The sequence below is a fragment of the Schistocerca nitens genome, chromosome 1 (genome assembly GCF_023898315.1).
Source record: "Schistocerca nitens isolate TAMUIC-IGC-003100 chromosome 1, iqSchNite1.1, whole genome shotgun sequence".
Lineage (NCBI taxonomy): Eukaryota > Metazoa > Arthropoda > Insecta > Orthoptera > Acrididae > Schistocerca > Schistocerca nitens.
The window spans coordinates 870,010,695-870,026,450 of record NC_064614.1 but is presented as its reverse complement, the minus strand read 5'-3'; the positions used below and the strand labels follow the sequence as shown (position 1 = coordinate 870,026,450).

Genomic DNA, 15,756 nt, shown 5'->3' with positions numbered 1-15,756 from the left:
GAAATCAGCTTTACCACAGAAGTGGAAGATTCCTCAATTTATGTAGTAACAAAAGTTTTCATTTAGCAAAATTAATTGATTGTGATGGAGTATTTTGCAAAATTTCAAATTAGTACGAAAGTTGATTATACTATTTTCAAGATCATTAATTACGTATTACTTTTTATGTGAAAACTATTTTTATATAACATCGTTTCGAAGTTATACCCTATGAACCTCAAACGCAAAATTACCTTTTGGGGTATGTTTCGTCACTTAAAAGTGAAATTGGACACAAACAGGAATTACGTACTACACTATTTTGTTCCACACTACACAGCCGCCAAGTTTCATAAAGATCGTTTATTGACACTTCGCAATGTTCTCTAGTTAGTCAGAAAAAATGGTTCAAATCGCTCTGAGCACTATGGGACTTAACTTCTGAGGTCATCAGTCCCCTAGAACTTAGTACTACTTAAACCTAACTAACATAAGGACATCACACACATCCATGCCCGAGGCACGATTCGAACCTGCGACCGTAGCGGTCGCGCGGATCCAGTCTGAAGTGCCTAGAACCGCTCGGCCACACCGGCCGTCTTCTTGTTAGTCACTACGTGGCGACTTGTAAATGTCGGGGAAGATCTTCGACCACGCAAGGCCTAAGTAATTGGTCTACCATCACATTTCGTTTAATGTCAATGTTTCTTTGGATGCAGAATAGTTGTACAAGTTTGCCGGCCGGAGTGGCCGTGCGGTTCTAGGCGCTACAATCTGGTGCCGAGCGACCGCTCCATAAGCAGGTTCGAATCCTGCCTCAGGCATGGATGTGTGTGATGTCCTTAGGGTAGTTAGGTTTAATTAGCTCTAAGTTCTAAGCGACTGATGACCTCACATATCAAGTCGCATAGTGCTCAGAGCCATTAGAACCAATTTTTTTGTACAACTTTACGTTTCACTCGTATTTGTGGAGCAATGTAAATGTGTAAAATGCATGGCGATTGGTTTTGAGCTGCATTTCTGATGCTCCGTTAATTCTACGACACGACTAGGATCATTGTCCATGATGACATCGTCGGTTTAATGAGCTCCTTACCAGAGGACTTCGCTTATCGCCAGAATTGGTAACTTCCATACGGATAATCATCTCTCAACAGCACCTCTTTTGTCGGTAAATGGGCTACATGCGTCTAATTTGGCCTCAAGGAGCAAACTTAAGTTGTTCGCCTCCTTGAGATAATATATGCTGCTTACAGCTACCTAAACATTAATTAGTTACCTCTTCAGTGTCTAGGATTTCTGATTTTGACGCGTACATGCCGAAATCCGAGGTACACACTGACAAAACAGCAAGGGACAGTTCTACTGGATCTCATTTTATGGCGTCAAAAATACCTATTACCGTCGGAAAAAGACAGACGTCTGGAATGTGTCACTTTCGTAGCTTCGTTAAGCGTATGGATCAGATATGTAGTTTTACCTCAGACGAAACGAAGTTTCTTGAGAAGTAGTAGAAAGAGCAATTTCCTCGTAAACTATTTAACGTTGCAGTAGTAGGATAGCTTTTACACTACATTATTTGGAAGTTCTAACTACTGCATGTCAGTGACATGATAAGGCAACGTTCATTATTAATAATCACAATTAGCCATAGTACAGTATCATCCATTAGGGCTGAGTTTGTGCAGCTATATTCACAGCACTGCACCGTATCGACAGGCAGAGATCTGATTAGAGGCTGCTTACCGCTGGGGTAGCTGCACCTCTCAAGCGTCAACCAGTATTGGACGTCCTGAGAGCAGTGGATTCCCGTAAGCAGTGCTTCCCTAATGAAGTGAAATTACAGGCTAAGGCGGACGGCTGTGAATGGACTGCTATTGACGTTGATACGGTACAGGGATGATCAGTACGTTTGGTACGAGTGGTAACTGAGAAAAATCAGTACTCTACCCTAACGTACTCCGAACACCTTCTGTGTAGTATAATCACTTGTCTCCCACTTCTGAAATATTTGGAAGATGCCTCAAGCAGTTCGTCAACTATACCGATATCTGAACGGGAATGTGTGTCAAATGTTAAAATGTGCGCAAATTACTAAGGGACGAATCTGCTAACGTCATCGGTCCCACTACCTAAGCTATGTTAAGAACAACACACACGCACACCCATGCCCGAGGGAGGATTCGAACCTTTGGGAGGAGAGGCCACGCAATCCGTGACGTGGCGCCCTAAACCGCGCGGCGACACCGGGCAGCTGTGTGTGAAAAATGCGTATGTTGATTTATACGCTGTCGAGTCACATTAGTGTGATCACCTGCCATAAGGATGAATAATTACCTTTTTCAGCCCAGTCCACTGCGAGATTTGTAGGAAAGAATATCAACAGCGACATGGGTATGGAGTCATGACGACTCTAGTACCCTGACGAACTGCCCCTAGGTTTCGCGGTTGAGGATCTATGGCGCGTACATCCTGATCGAGATGGCCCCTAAGATTGCCGACTGCCTGTAAACTCGGGGTGTCTGGTGACCAGACGAGTACCATAAACTGATTCGGGGTCTCTGCGAATCATGCACGTAAGCTGCGAGCTGTGTGACACGTTGTATTGTCCTTCTGATGGATGCCATCGTGCCGGGAGGAGTGTAGGTAGCGGTGGACGTGGCCCCCAAGAATAGACGTATACTTGAGTCGGTCCACTGTGTCTTCTATAATGACATCATACAGGAAATCCCAAGAAAACATTTGTCAGATCATGACGCTCCCAACAGCAGCCTGGAGCCTTCCGACGGTCCAGATTTCCATTTTATATTATACCTTACAATAAAAATTCATGATTAATAAAAATTAAAACTCTGCAGCTTGAATTTTAGAAGCTAGGTAGCATGTTGATCACCATAAACATCAATGTTTGAACTTATATTTTGTGCATGATTGTATGAGTCCACTGGACTTAATCTTGCACTGAAGATTATAACTCTGAGATTGAAATCTATATGCCAAAGTAAAAGAACGGTTTCAAATCTGTACGACCAATGCTGGAGTTTCACATGTTTGCGATAATATTTGTGTGATCGCGGTGCAAAAAATTCCTACTGGAATCCAATCTGAACTTGCACGTCTGTTCACCTGCACACATCTCCGAAACCGTCGTTGCCCTCTGTCATTCATAGCCTGTGATGCACCACAGCCGCATTGTCGCCGGTTTTGGATAGCGCAATTTTGCCATGCGCAGTGAACGTCGTCACGCGAAGAGTTGACACACTTTTCTCTCGGAAATTTTTCCAATCTTGTCCCGAAAGCCAATGATAATGCCTTTTTGAACGTCAGATATATCGCTCAGTTTCCGAATTACGCCTACAACTTTATATACCCTCCACTGCTAGTGCTGCCACCTGCCATCTGTGACGTCGAACGTGGTGGCCACATTAATTTGATTGAACCATGCTGCTGGAGAAAAGAGATTCGCAGTTTCCAACGCAATAACAGCACCTCCATCCTCATTTGTGTTACAATAAGCAACCTTACCCTTAGTATAGGGGCAGGTGTTTCGCCTGATGCCTGTTACCTCGGTGGACATAAAGTGACGCCTCAATGTCAAGAAACGAACATTACATGATGTTTATGCGGAGCCAGAGAGTTTTCTTGAAATCGACATAATAGATCCTATTACTCGTTCTGTTGGAAAGAAAAAGATACACTGATTATGAAGTTGGATTGAGAACAAATCTGCCTGTCAACAGAGTGAAGGAACTGTGCGTTCGCCGGAGATGCAGTGATTTCGAATGGCTCAGAAATGAACTTGAAGGAGATAGTCAGACCGTTGTGCCTCCTTTGCCAGGCAAAGCTTGGTTGCGTCGGAAGCCATTCAGAGGGGATTATTGTACGTTTGAAGAAGATTTTATAGAGGACAGAAGAAAAGGACTGGAAAGCTTTGTGAGCAAGTTTGCAGGTCATCCTCTTTCGCGAAGGAACGATGTCTTCACATGTTATTGAAGGATCAGTTACTGATAAAAACTATGCCCCAGAAAATATCAGGAATGCATAATATTCAAATATGTATTTGTAATATTCAAATTTCATTTTCATTTATTGTTTGGTTAATATCAGAATTGACAACTTTGTCATTTCTAAGTTACAAGCTCTACTGTGCTATCCTGCAGATAGAAGTCAGATGATCTGGTGATGAGTTGTTTTGCGTGTTTGTGTTAGTATTTAACCATCCCTTATGAAGGCTTTTAATTTAGTGAAAAATTACAGGAAAAGCATTAACATTTGATATAGTCCATATGTGTATTACTTGAGTGAAATTGATTATTCAGCCACAGATAATGTATATAACAAAATGTAATCTTGAATGAGTGGTTTAAAACTGGCTAAATGCTAGCCTGCTGATCTCATCGTATGTAAATTCTCAGGGACCTGCTGGATCAATATGTGATGCTTACAGCCACTCATGATTCCCTGATTTATGTAGTGATTTAATCTTTAACTGCTTTAATTGCTATTATAGAATTTTAAATTGACAGTATAATGTTACGTAATATTTAAAGACTTTTCCTCAGTTTAAAGCTGTAAAAGATTGAAATACTCTTACTCTCCACACTTTCGCTGTTAGTTTGAGAACACTGAAAGACTAAACTATGGGGAAAAGTCCAGTGTTAAATTTTAGCTACTGATAGCAAGTACTTCACTGATATATTAGTTATTTACAGGGATAGTTAACTTATCAATCCTATCTATATTTTTGTTCTTTGGTTCAAAATTTCAAAGCAATTTCACTGTAGTTGTAACATTTTCTTTTGCATGCACAGAAGATGTACGTGGTTGCAAATTACGACTTCAAGTAGCAGTAATCTTGACACATAGAAATCCTGTGCCTGAAAAAAAAGAGGTAGCGTCTTTTATTAGTAATCGTAACGTCCTCGGTCCCAGGCTCGAAACTGCCGCCCCCACCCTTAAATTACTAATAAAAGTCGACAGCACTGGCGGCCGAAGACTTCCAGCATAAGAAGTCACCCTCAGTCTGCCAACGGTCTTGTCAAAGAGGGCACTGTCTTGCCCTTGGGGTGGGAAGAGGAATCGCCAACAATCAACGGCGTGAGGATGCGGAGGGCAATGGAAACCACTTCATTAAAGACATAACGTGCACCCACAGGATATGTGGCCTATAATTGAAAAAGTGTTATGATGATCTCACCACTGGCAAAAGGTTCCGGAAAAGCTCCCATTCCGATCCCCAGGAGGGGACTGGAAGGGGGAGATGACCGTGAGAAAAAGGTTGAATAACCAACGAAAGGATAATATTCCACGAGTCGGGGCGTGTAATGTCGAAGTTTGAATGTGACAGGGAGGACAGAAAATCTAAAAGGGGAAATGAAATGTCTCAGTCTAGATATGGTGGGGTCAGTGAAATGAAATGTAAAGAAGACAAGGATTTCTGGTCAGATGAGTATAGGGTAATATCAACAGCAGCAGAAAATGGCATAAGGGGACTGGTATTCATTGTGAATAACTAGATAGGGCAGAGAGTGAGTTACTACGAACAGTTCAGTGATAGGGCTGTTATTCTCGGAAGCGACAGCAAACCAGCACCGACAACGATAGTTAAGGTATGCGTGCCGACGTCGCAAGCTGCAGATGAAGAGGAGGAGAAAGTACGAGGGGCGTTCCGAAAGTAATGCCTCCTATTTTCTATGGTGACTTCGGATGTCCGCGCCAGATGTCGTTGTTGTAGTGCTAATGCTTGAACCTTCCTCTTTCATTTGCAGGTGGTTCCGTAGTTCTTTGGTAGTTGGCGCCAGCAGAGAAATGTTCCAAAACAGTTTCTGATATTGACTAGCGAATAAAAGAGCGATACGTGATTAAATTTCCCACCGCTGAAGAAATTGTGCCAATTAAAATCTATCGGCGTTTGCTAAAGGTGTATGGAGGCGATACAATAGACGTGAGCGATGTGAGGCGATGCGTACGGCATTTGCTAGGTGGTAGAAAGGGTGTGCACGACGGCCATGGCCCTTCGACTCTGCACAGCTGTCATCCATCGCAATGAGGAGCGTCTTAATCAACTCATCCACGCTGATCGTCGGATAACATCCAGAGAGGTGTGTTCAAAACTGAGTGTCGGCTGTAACGCCTTGGAAACAATGTTGGGACGTCTTGGTTACCGCAAAGTCTGTGCGGCATGGTTCTCTCGGATGCTTACAGAAGAACAAAACCTCATCGTATGTAAATTCGTAGGGATCTGCTGGATCAATATGAGGCTGAAGGTGACAATTTTCTGAACAGCATCATCATCGGAGACGCGGTTCACTGCCACGAGCCGGAATCCAAAAGACGGTCCATGGAACGGTGACATGCGAATTCACCGTCAAGGAATTCATTCAACACACAGCTGTCTACAGGCAAAGTGATGTCCACAGTCTTCTGGGACAGTCAGGGTGTGGTTCTCTGGATGTCCTGGAGCCTGCAGAAACTATCAATTCAGCACGGCACAACATAACACTAAGCTGAAAGACCTAATTTCCAGGGTAAGGCCTGAGAAAAAGACCACCTTTCACCTGAAACATGATAACGCCATGTCCCATATCAGTTTTGCGACCTCAAAACGCATTGCAAAATTCGACTGGGCTGTTTTACCACATCCACTGTACAGTCCCGATTTAGCGGCTTTACACTTCCATCTCTTTGTACCTCTTAAAGGTGGACTACCTGGCGAATATTTTCCAGACTCGTATGCTGTTGTCAAAGCTGTAAGGAAGTGGTTAGACTCAGTTGGTTCCAATTTTTACAAGGGCGGCATGCAGGCTCTGGTCCATGATTGACAAAAATACATAACGAATTGAGGTGACAATATGTAAAAACAAAAGTGTGTAGCTGAAATATTGCTCTGTTTAGCTATGCTGTTGTGAATTAGATATCTCCTGCAGTCTCCATGATTGCAAATAGGAGGCATTACTTTCGGAACGGCCCTCTTAAATGAGGATACTGAACGGGTAATTCCATACGTAAAGAGGATGAAAATCTAATAGTTGTGGAGGACTAAATACGGTTGTAGGGGAAGGTGTAGAAGAAAGGATTACAGCGGATTATGGGCTCGGTATTAGGCATGAGATAGGAGAGTGACTAATTTAGTTCTGCAATAAATTTCATCTATTAATAGCAAATACTCTGCTCAAGAAACATAAGATTTGGAGGTATCCTTGGAAAATGTCGATAGATACACGATGATTTCAGTTTGATTGTATCACGGTCAAACAGAGATTCCGAAATCAGATACTGGATTGTAAGGCGCGCCCAGCAGCAGATATGAACGTATTTCACAATCTAGTACTATGAAGAGTAGGCTGACGTTTAAGAGTTTAGTTAGAAATAATCAATGGGCAAGAAATGGGACACGAAAGTCCTAAGAATGAACAGGTACACTTGAAGGTCTCTAAGGCTAAAGACACTGCAATAAGGAACAGCTCAGTACCCAGTTCAGTTGAAGAAGAGTGGACATCTCTAAAAAGGGCAATTACAGAAACGGGGAAGAAAACACACATACAACTGTTACCTGCGAACAAACCATGGATCATAGAAAAAATACTACAGCCGATCGATGAAAGAAATAAGTACATATATAATCAGAAAGTTCAGGAATACGGAAATACAAGTCGCTGAGGAATGAAGTCAACAAGAAGTACAAGGAAGCAAAGATCAAATGCCTGCAGGATAAATGTGAAGAAATCTTGAAAGAAATTATTGTCGGAAGTCTCAGCATATACCGACGTCAAAACAATCTGTGGTGAAAGTAAGAGCAAGGGTGGTAACATAAAGAGTTCTATGGTAATTCCAGTGTTAAAAGCAGAGGAGAGAGCGGATAGGTGGAAAGAGTTCATTGAAGGCATCTATGACAAGGAAAATTTTTCGGATTTGACAGAAATACAGATAGGGATCGACATGGAAGACATAGGGGATCCAGTATTCGAAATTTTTAAAAGGCTTTGGAAGACAATAGAAAATAAGGCAGAACGAATGGATAACAGTCCATCAGAATTTCTTAAATCATTTGGGACAATGGTAACGAAACGACTACTCACGTTGGTGTGTAGAATATGTGAGTCCGCGATGCACTATCCGACTCTCGGAAAACGTCATCCACACAATTCCGAAGATTTCATGAGCTGACAAATATGAGAGTTATCGTACAATCAGCTTAACAATTCGTGCATCAAGGTTGCTCACAAGGATAATGAACAGATCAATAGAAAAGAAAACTGATGATCTTTTAGATAACGGTGAGTTCGGCTTCATTAAAGTTAAAGGCACAACAGGGGATGTATTGACGTTGGGGTTGATAATGGAAGCAAGCCTAAAGAAAATGAACACACGTTCACAGGATTTCTAAACCTGGAAAAAGCTTTCTAAAATGTAAAATCGTGGAAGATGTTCGAAATTCAGAGGAAAATAGGGGCAAGCTATAGCGAGAGACAAGAACGAAAAGGGAATAACAACAGTTGAAGACCAAGAACGAAGACAAAAATGTAGTATTTCCCCTCAACTGTTCAGTCTATACATTAACTAACAGTAACGGAAATAAAACAAAGATTCAAGTGTGTAATTAAAATTCACGGTGAAAGGTTAGCAATGATAAAATTCACTGATGGTGTTGCCATTCTGAATGAAAATGAAGAAGAATTACAGGATATGCTAAATGTAATGAACAGTCCAAGAAGAACAGAAAAGGGACTGACAGTAAATCGACGAAAGACGAAAGTAATAAGAAGTAGCAGAAATGAGACCAGCAAGAAACTTAACATCGGGACTGAGGGTCACGAAGAAATGAAGTTAAGGAATTCTGCTATCACAGTAAAATCAACAATGACGGACAGTAAAAGCAGTTTAGGTATGACATAAAGGTAATTCCTGTCGACGAAAAGTCTACTAGTATAGGACCCAGGTCTTAAATGGAGGAAGAAATTCCTGAGAACTTACGTTTGGGGCACAGCATTTTGTGGTATTGAAACATGGACTGTGGGAAAACAGGAACTGAAAAGAACTGAAGCAGCTGAGATGTTGCGCTACGGAAGAATTGTGAAAATTAGATGAACTGATAAGGGACGGAATAAGGAGGTTCTCTGCAGAGTCGGAAAGGAAGGGAATATGAGTAAAACTGGCAACAAGATGGCACACGATGATAGGAAGAAAATTAGGAAATAACTTTTATGCTGCTAGAGGGAGCTATAGAGGGTAAAAGCCATTGAGGAAGACAGAGATTGGAATTCATCCATCAAATAATTGGGGAAGTAGGTTGCAGGCTGCAAGTGTTACTCTGAGGTGAAAAGAGTGGCACACGACAGGAATTCGTGGAGGGCCGCATCAAACGTGTCAGAAGACTGATAAAAAGACTCAAAAAAAAAAGACAGAAAGAGAGAGAGAGAGAGACAGAAAGAACACTGTTTAGTGGTGCAAGATATACAGTGTGGTCCATTGATCGTGACAGGGCCAAATATCTCACGGAATAAGCGTCAAACGAAAAAACCACCAAGAACGTAACTTGAAGGGGGAAACCAGATGGCGCTATGGACGGCCCGCTAGATGGCGCTGCCGTAGGTCAAACGGATATCAACTGTTTTTTTTTTTAAATAGGAACCCCTAATTTTATTACATATATGCATAGTTAGCAACCGTGCAAAGGCAGAGTGACGACTCCAGCGAACGACCAAATGGTGTAAATTATCCTGAAGATGACCCCATTGCGGGTTGAAACCGGTTGGCGGCAAAGTAAATAATTGGGTTGTGACTGTCATTTTGAGTAATTGATGTGAAATTCTGTATTAACTTGGCCAGTGGGCCGTAATTAAAAATTATTCCGATCAAAAGATGGTTAAGCAAAAGATAGTGAATGTCTGAACTGTTATTAGAGTAATAATTTGGGTAACACAGATTTAAAGCTGTTCTGCCACCAGCGTCATGCTAAAGATATTAGTCGTTCAGTGTAATTTGGAAGTAAATATAATTAGTTGTGAATTTTTCTCAACGAAGTTGACTGCAGATGTATCTTACGTTTTTAAATGGGTGAGGATGGCATTTATGAAAGGTCGTGCGGTATCCTTTTCACTTGTATGTGTTCTGAACTGTGTCCAGGCTGCCCACTGGATTACTAAATAAATCTTACTTAATGGTATTTTTTTGTAATTTTCAGTGGCTTTAGCTCAAAATCATTTCCTGCTGTTTCGGAAATACTTAATGCTTTTAGTGTATCCGTATTTTTTTCCACCCCTGTAAGTGCACTAAGAAGGCGTTACACAATAGAAAATAATTTGATTGAAAAGGCAGAGCATATCAGCTGCCAAGTACACGTACACTATATGATCAAATGTATCCAGACACCCCCAAAAACATATGTTTTCCATATTAGGTGCATTGTGCTGCCACCTACTGCCAGGTACTCCATATCAGCGACCTCAGTAGTCATTAGAAATCGTGAGAGAGCACAATGGGGCGCTCGGCGGAACTCACGGACTTCGAACGTGGTCAGCTATTGGGTGGCACTTGTGTCACACGTCTGTACGCGACATTTCCTCACTCCTAAACATCCCTAGGACCTCTGTTTACGATGTGATTATGAAGTGGAAACGTGAAAGGGTACCTGAAGCACAAAAGCGTACAGGCCAACCTCGTCTGTTGGCTGACAGAGACCGCCGACAGTTGAAGAGGGTCATAATGTGTAATAGGCAGACGCCTATACAGACCATCACACAGGAATTCCTCACTGCATCAGGATCCACTGCAAGTACTATGACAGTTAGGCGGGAGGTAAGAAAACATAGATTTCATTGTCGAGTTGCTGCTCATAAGCCACAAATCATGTCGGTAAATGTCAAACGACGCCTCACTTGATGTAAGAAGCGTTAACGTTGGACGACTGAACAGTGGAGAAACGTTGTGTGGAGTGACGAATTACGGTACACAAGGTGACGATCCAGTGGCAAGGTGTGGGTATGGCGAATGTCCGGTGAACGACATCTGCCAGCGTGTGTAGTGCCAACATTAAAATTCCGAGGCGGTGGTCTTATGGAGTGGCCGCGGTTTTCATGGAGGGGGCTTGCTCCCCTTGTTGTTTTGACTGGCACTATTACAGCACAAGCCTATATTGATGTTTTAAGCACCTTCTTGCTTCCCTCTGTTGAAAAGCAATACGGGAATGGCGATTGCGTCTTTCAACAATGCACGGCCTGTGGGATAGTGGTTACAAGACCGTAACATCCCGGTGATGGATTGGCCTGAACAGAGACATGACCTTAATACTACAGAACTCCTTTTGGATGTTTTAAAACGCCAACTTCGTGCCAGGCTTCACCGACGGACATCGATACCTCTCCTCAGTGCAGCACTCTTTGAGAACGGGCTGCCGTTACCTAAGATACCTTCCAGTACCTGATGGAACTGTGGCTGCGAGAGTGGAAGCTGGCATCAAGGCTAAGGGTGGGCCAACACCATATTGTATTCCAGCATTACCTATGAAGGGCGCCACGAACTTGTAAGTCATTGTCAGCTAGGTGTCTGGATAGTTATGAGCACATAGTGTATATACGCAAAAGTATCTGAATGGCATCAGAGGGATTCAGCTAGGATGAAAATTTCTCGGACTTCTTTATTGTGTTCTCATTATCGGTTGAGGCATGACATGTCAGGCATGTTACGCGGTCGGCTGTCCCTCTTCGCTGGAAGTTGCAAACCTCTGCCGCCAGAGGGCTGCGAATTGTTGAATGTAACGTGGTGAAGTGTAACGTAACTATGTCGGTGCATGGAAAACAGCGTCCTGTAAGTGTCATTAACCGCAGAAAACTTCGTCCATACGTAGCCACACACGAGCGCTTCGACATCTGCAACAATCCGACGTCTTTGTTTCAGTGTCACCTATCGTTCTCCAGATGGTGCAGTCTTGGGCCCATCGGATTTTCATCTGTTTCTAAATTTGGAGAACACCGTCGAGAACTTGACTTTTGCAGTGGCGAAGCGGTGCAAGCAGAGGTGAGGTTATGACTTCGTCAACAAAGTGAAGCATACTACTGTGTCACTATCAACAAACTGGTCTCTCTTTGGACGAAACATGATCACCAGGGCGATTGACTTGAAAAACAACTGTATATACATGAAGAATAAAAAAACCAGAAGTTTAAAGAACTTGGTTTTCTTTAAAAACCATTAAGACATTTCACATAAGAAATTCGGATGCGTTACTTTCCAGCACGCCCTTGCATCAGCTTGACAATGCTCACTGTCATGAAGCATCATAGTATGTAAGGCAATTTTTTGCGGACAATAATATCACTTAAATGTTATTTTAAATTGCGGGCAACAGCAGGCAGTGTTCCACATTTTGAAAGAACTAATCCGCTTTGGCTGTTGAATACTATTTATTAAACATCACGATCGGTGATCACCTGAAAATGCTTCTTCTAGTGGCGCGAAACCGGTCGTGACGTTATTTAAAATAGTATTCTGCAGCCAAAGTGGATTAGTTCTTTCAAAGTTCCTGAAACGGATTGGCCCGCGTGGAGTCCTGACCCAAATCCCCACGGGATGTCACTGACATGAGTTAACATGACGATCTCGCTCCAGACACCTGTTTCCAATGTCACTAACTTCTCTTGTTTCGACTCTTCAGAAAGAACGGTCTGCCATTCCTCCACAGACTTTCAGACGCCGCTACTGAAAGTGTCCCTAGCAGAATTGAAGCCATCAAAAAGGCAAATGGAGGACACGCGCAGTATTACTGTCCACCAAAAGGTGTCCGAATACTTTCGATCAGCTAGAGCACTTTGCCGGTACGTATAAGCAATGACTGTTATAAAGGCAGCCGGTAGTCGCTTGCCCCACACCGAACAAAAATGATTTTAAAATGTGGATATGTGAATATTCAATCATCGTTAATGTTCTATATCTATAAAACCTCATATCAGTGCACAGTTGGCGTCTGGAGTTTCAAGAAGCAAAAGTCACTCAAGAGGTAATGCCGTAGAACGGAAAATTACGAGCAGCGGGTACATAACATTCATAAGGGATGTATTACTTGGTAAAAAGCTTAACATTAAAAAGAAGCAATAGAATAGTGTCAGAGTAGAATAGGGAACATCTAATCGAGTAGAAGTTTCCAGAAAACAAATAGATCGGAATCGAACCGTTGTACAAAAACGTTCAAAAAGACGCCATCCTAACAGCAATGACTACACGGAAGTGTGCACATTTAAAGGAATTTGCCTCCGCTAACACCTGTTATGGTAAAGTGTGTAGTTATTAATTACATTTAATGTAGATAATAGTTTCAGCCGAACAGTCAAATCTGGGCAAACTTTAATGTCCTGTCTATTACTGGTTACGTTACGCGCGAATTTTCCATGAAGTTTCGTTGGTAAAGCTTATTACATCATCTACGCAAAGAGTATCGCAAAGCTGTTAGTTTGTTAAGACAGGAAGTTCCACTGCAGAAACAGAAATGTAGTCAATATGTAAAAAGATGGAATGGTATCAAAAATCGGAAACTAAAGGACACGTAATTTAAACATTGGAAAATTGGAAATTTGTGGTAAGGTCTTATGGGACCAAACTGCAGAGTTCATCGGTCCCTAAGCTTACGCACTACTTTATCTAACTTAAACTAACTTATCCTAATGACAACACACACACCAATGCGCGAGGGAGGACTCGAACCACCGACTGGGGGAGCCGCGCGGACCGTGACAAGGCTACCTCGAGCGGCCTAAACTTTGCTTATCTACAGAGAGGAAGAATAAGTTTTTATTCTGTCATGTATAGTATGTGTGAACTAAGACAATGGTGGAAAGGAAGACAGAAAAATAATTTTAAAAGCAGTTTTTTTCTCAATTTATGTTTCGAATTTAAGGTATGGAAATTTCCGTCTCCACCATCGCCACGCTCGACACCTGGGCCTTTTATCAAATGATACGATGAAATAGAGTATCAGGCGAACTACGTGACTAGATTGAGGATTTCTTGGTATGGAGGACGCAGTATATTACCTTGAATGGAGTATAATAACAGACAATACTTTCGGGTGTATTGCAGGGAAGCTTGTTGGGTCCCTTACTGTTCATGTTGTATGGTTACGCTCTATCAGATAATATTAACAGTGACTTCAGATTTTTCGCAGCTGTTGCATTCATCTACAACGGAATTCAGTTTGAAATAAGATCAAATATTGTTAGACCTTCATATGTTTTCAAAGTGGTGCAGTGGTTGACAGCTTGCTTTAAATGACCAAAAATGTAAAACTGTACACCTCACAAAATATAAATTCTTAGTGTCCTTTGAATATAATGTTAGTCACAGTTGAAATCCTTAACTCATACAAATGCTTCGATATAATACTTGGGAGGGATATGAAGTGGAAGGATCTCATGGTCGTAGATAAAACCTGTAGCATACTTAGGTTTACTGATAGAATACTAGGGAAATACAATAATTCTTCAAATGGGATTTCTTGAAAATCATTCGTGCAAGCCATCCTAGAATACTGCTCAAGTGTGTGGGACCCATAGCAAACTGTATTGGCAGGGGATATTGACTGCATAGAAAGCAGGTCAGCACGAGTGGTCACAGCTTTGTTAGTCCCACGGGGGAGTGTCATTGAGATGTTGAAAGAACAGAACTGGCATACTATTGAAGACAGATGGAAACTATCCCGAAAAATTATACTAACAAAGTTTAAAGACCCGGATTTAAATGATGGCTCTAAGAGAATACTACAACTCCCTACATATCACCCATAGGAATCGTGAGGAGAAGATTAATTACTGAACGCATAGAAGCATTCAAACAGTCATCTTTCCCGCGCTTCATACGCGGGTGGAACGAAAGAGAGTCCTAATAATCGGTACAGTGAGACGTACCCTTTTCCATGCACTTAACAGTGGTTCGCATGATGTAGATGTAGACGTATATGTAGATACACAGAGCAGCACAACAACCATAGCACAACACAGCAGACGCTTAGTCGGATAAAACTGCACTGCCAGACACACCCAACACGCCAAAACACGTTCGTTTACCGTGGAAAATTCCGTGCGTTGTCATTGATTGGCTGTTATTTTATACCCTTAGATCCAGAATGTTGTGCTTACGAATGACGTTCGTTTGTAAAATTTTGCACGTTTTGATGTTCCGTATACTGCTCTGATCATATTACCACGTTGCTTTACACAACTCTTTTTACACGGTCCGTCCTAAATTTCCGATACTAATTTTCTATTCCTGGCGTGCAAGTGACTTCAGCACGGTGACTAGCAACTGTAAGCAACTGACGTACATTCGGCGAGAGTTGTTAGCAGGTAGTATTAAACAGTGGATGTGTGACAATAGTGTGATTACGTATTTTTGTGTAACAAATCGCAATGGCGCTACATTTCTAAATCAAACGTTAAGGACATTCTCCAGAATGTTTTGAAATGTGTGCAAAATGTGTCTCGCACACCTTAACTCCCGAAGAAAATCAATGACGCGCAGTTATGATTGAAACGCAAAACGCCGTAGGAGCTCACATCAAGGGTTTACGCTTTCACGACACAACCGACATCCAGCCAATGTGAGGCAGGAGTTCAGTAACATCCCAAAGGTAGACTTTCAGTTTCACGTGATCGCATGGAAGTTATGGTCGTTGTATTGAGTGGGGGGACGCTACATAAAACCATTATCTTAACGTTTCTCTAGTATCTGAATAGAGATCTAGATTTTTCCCTTAACTGTCACTGCGGTGTAGAACCACATGTACTCTGT

General features: G+C 42.1%; 1 pseudogene; it reads left to right on the top strand.

Annotated features, from left to right (window-relative positions):
* Positions 1-3,533: 3,533 nt before the first annotated feature.
* Positions 3,534-4,024, top strand: LOC126237254 (sorting nexin-12-like; annotated as a pseudogene).
* Positions 4,025-15,756: the final 11,732 nt, after the last annotated feature.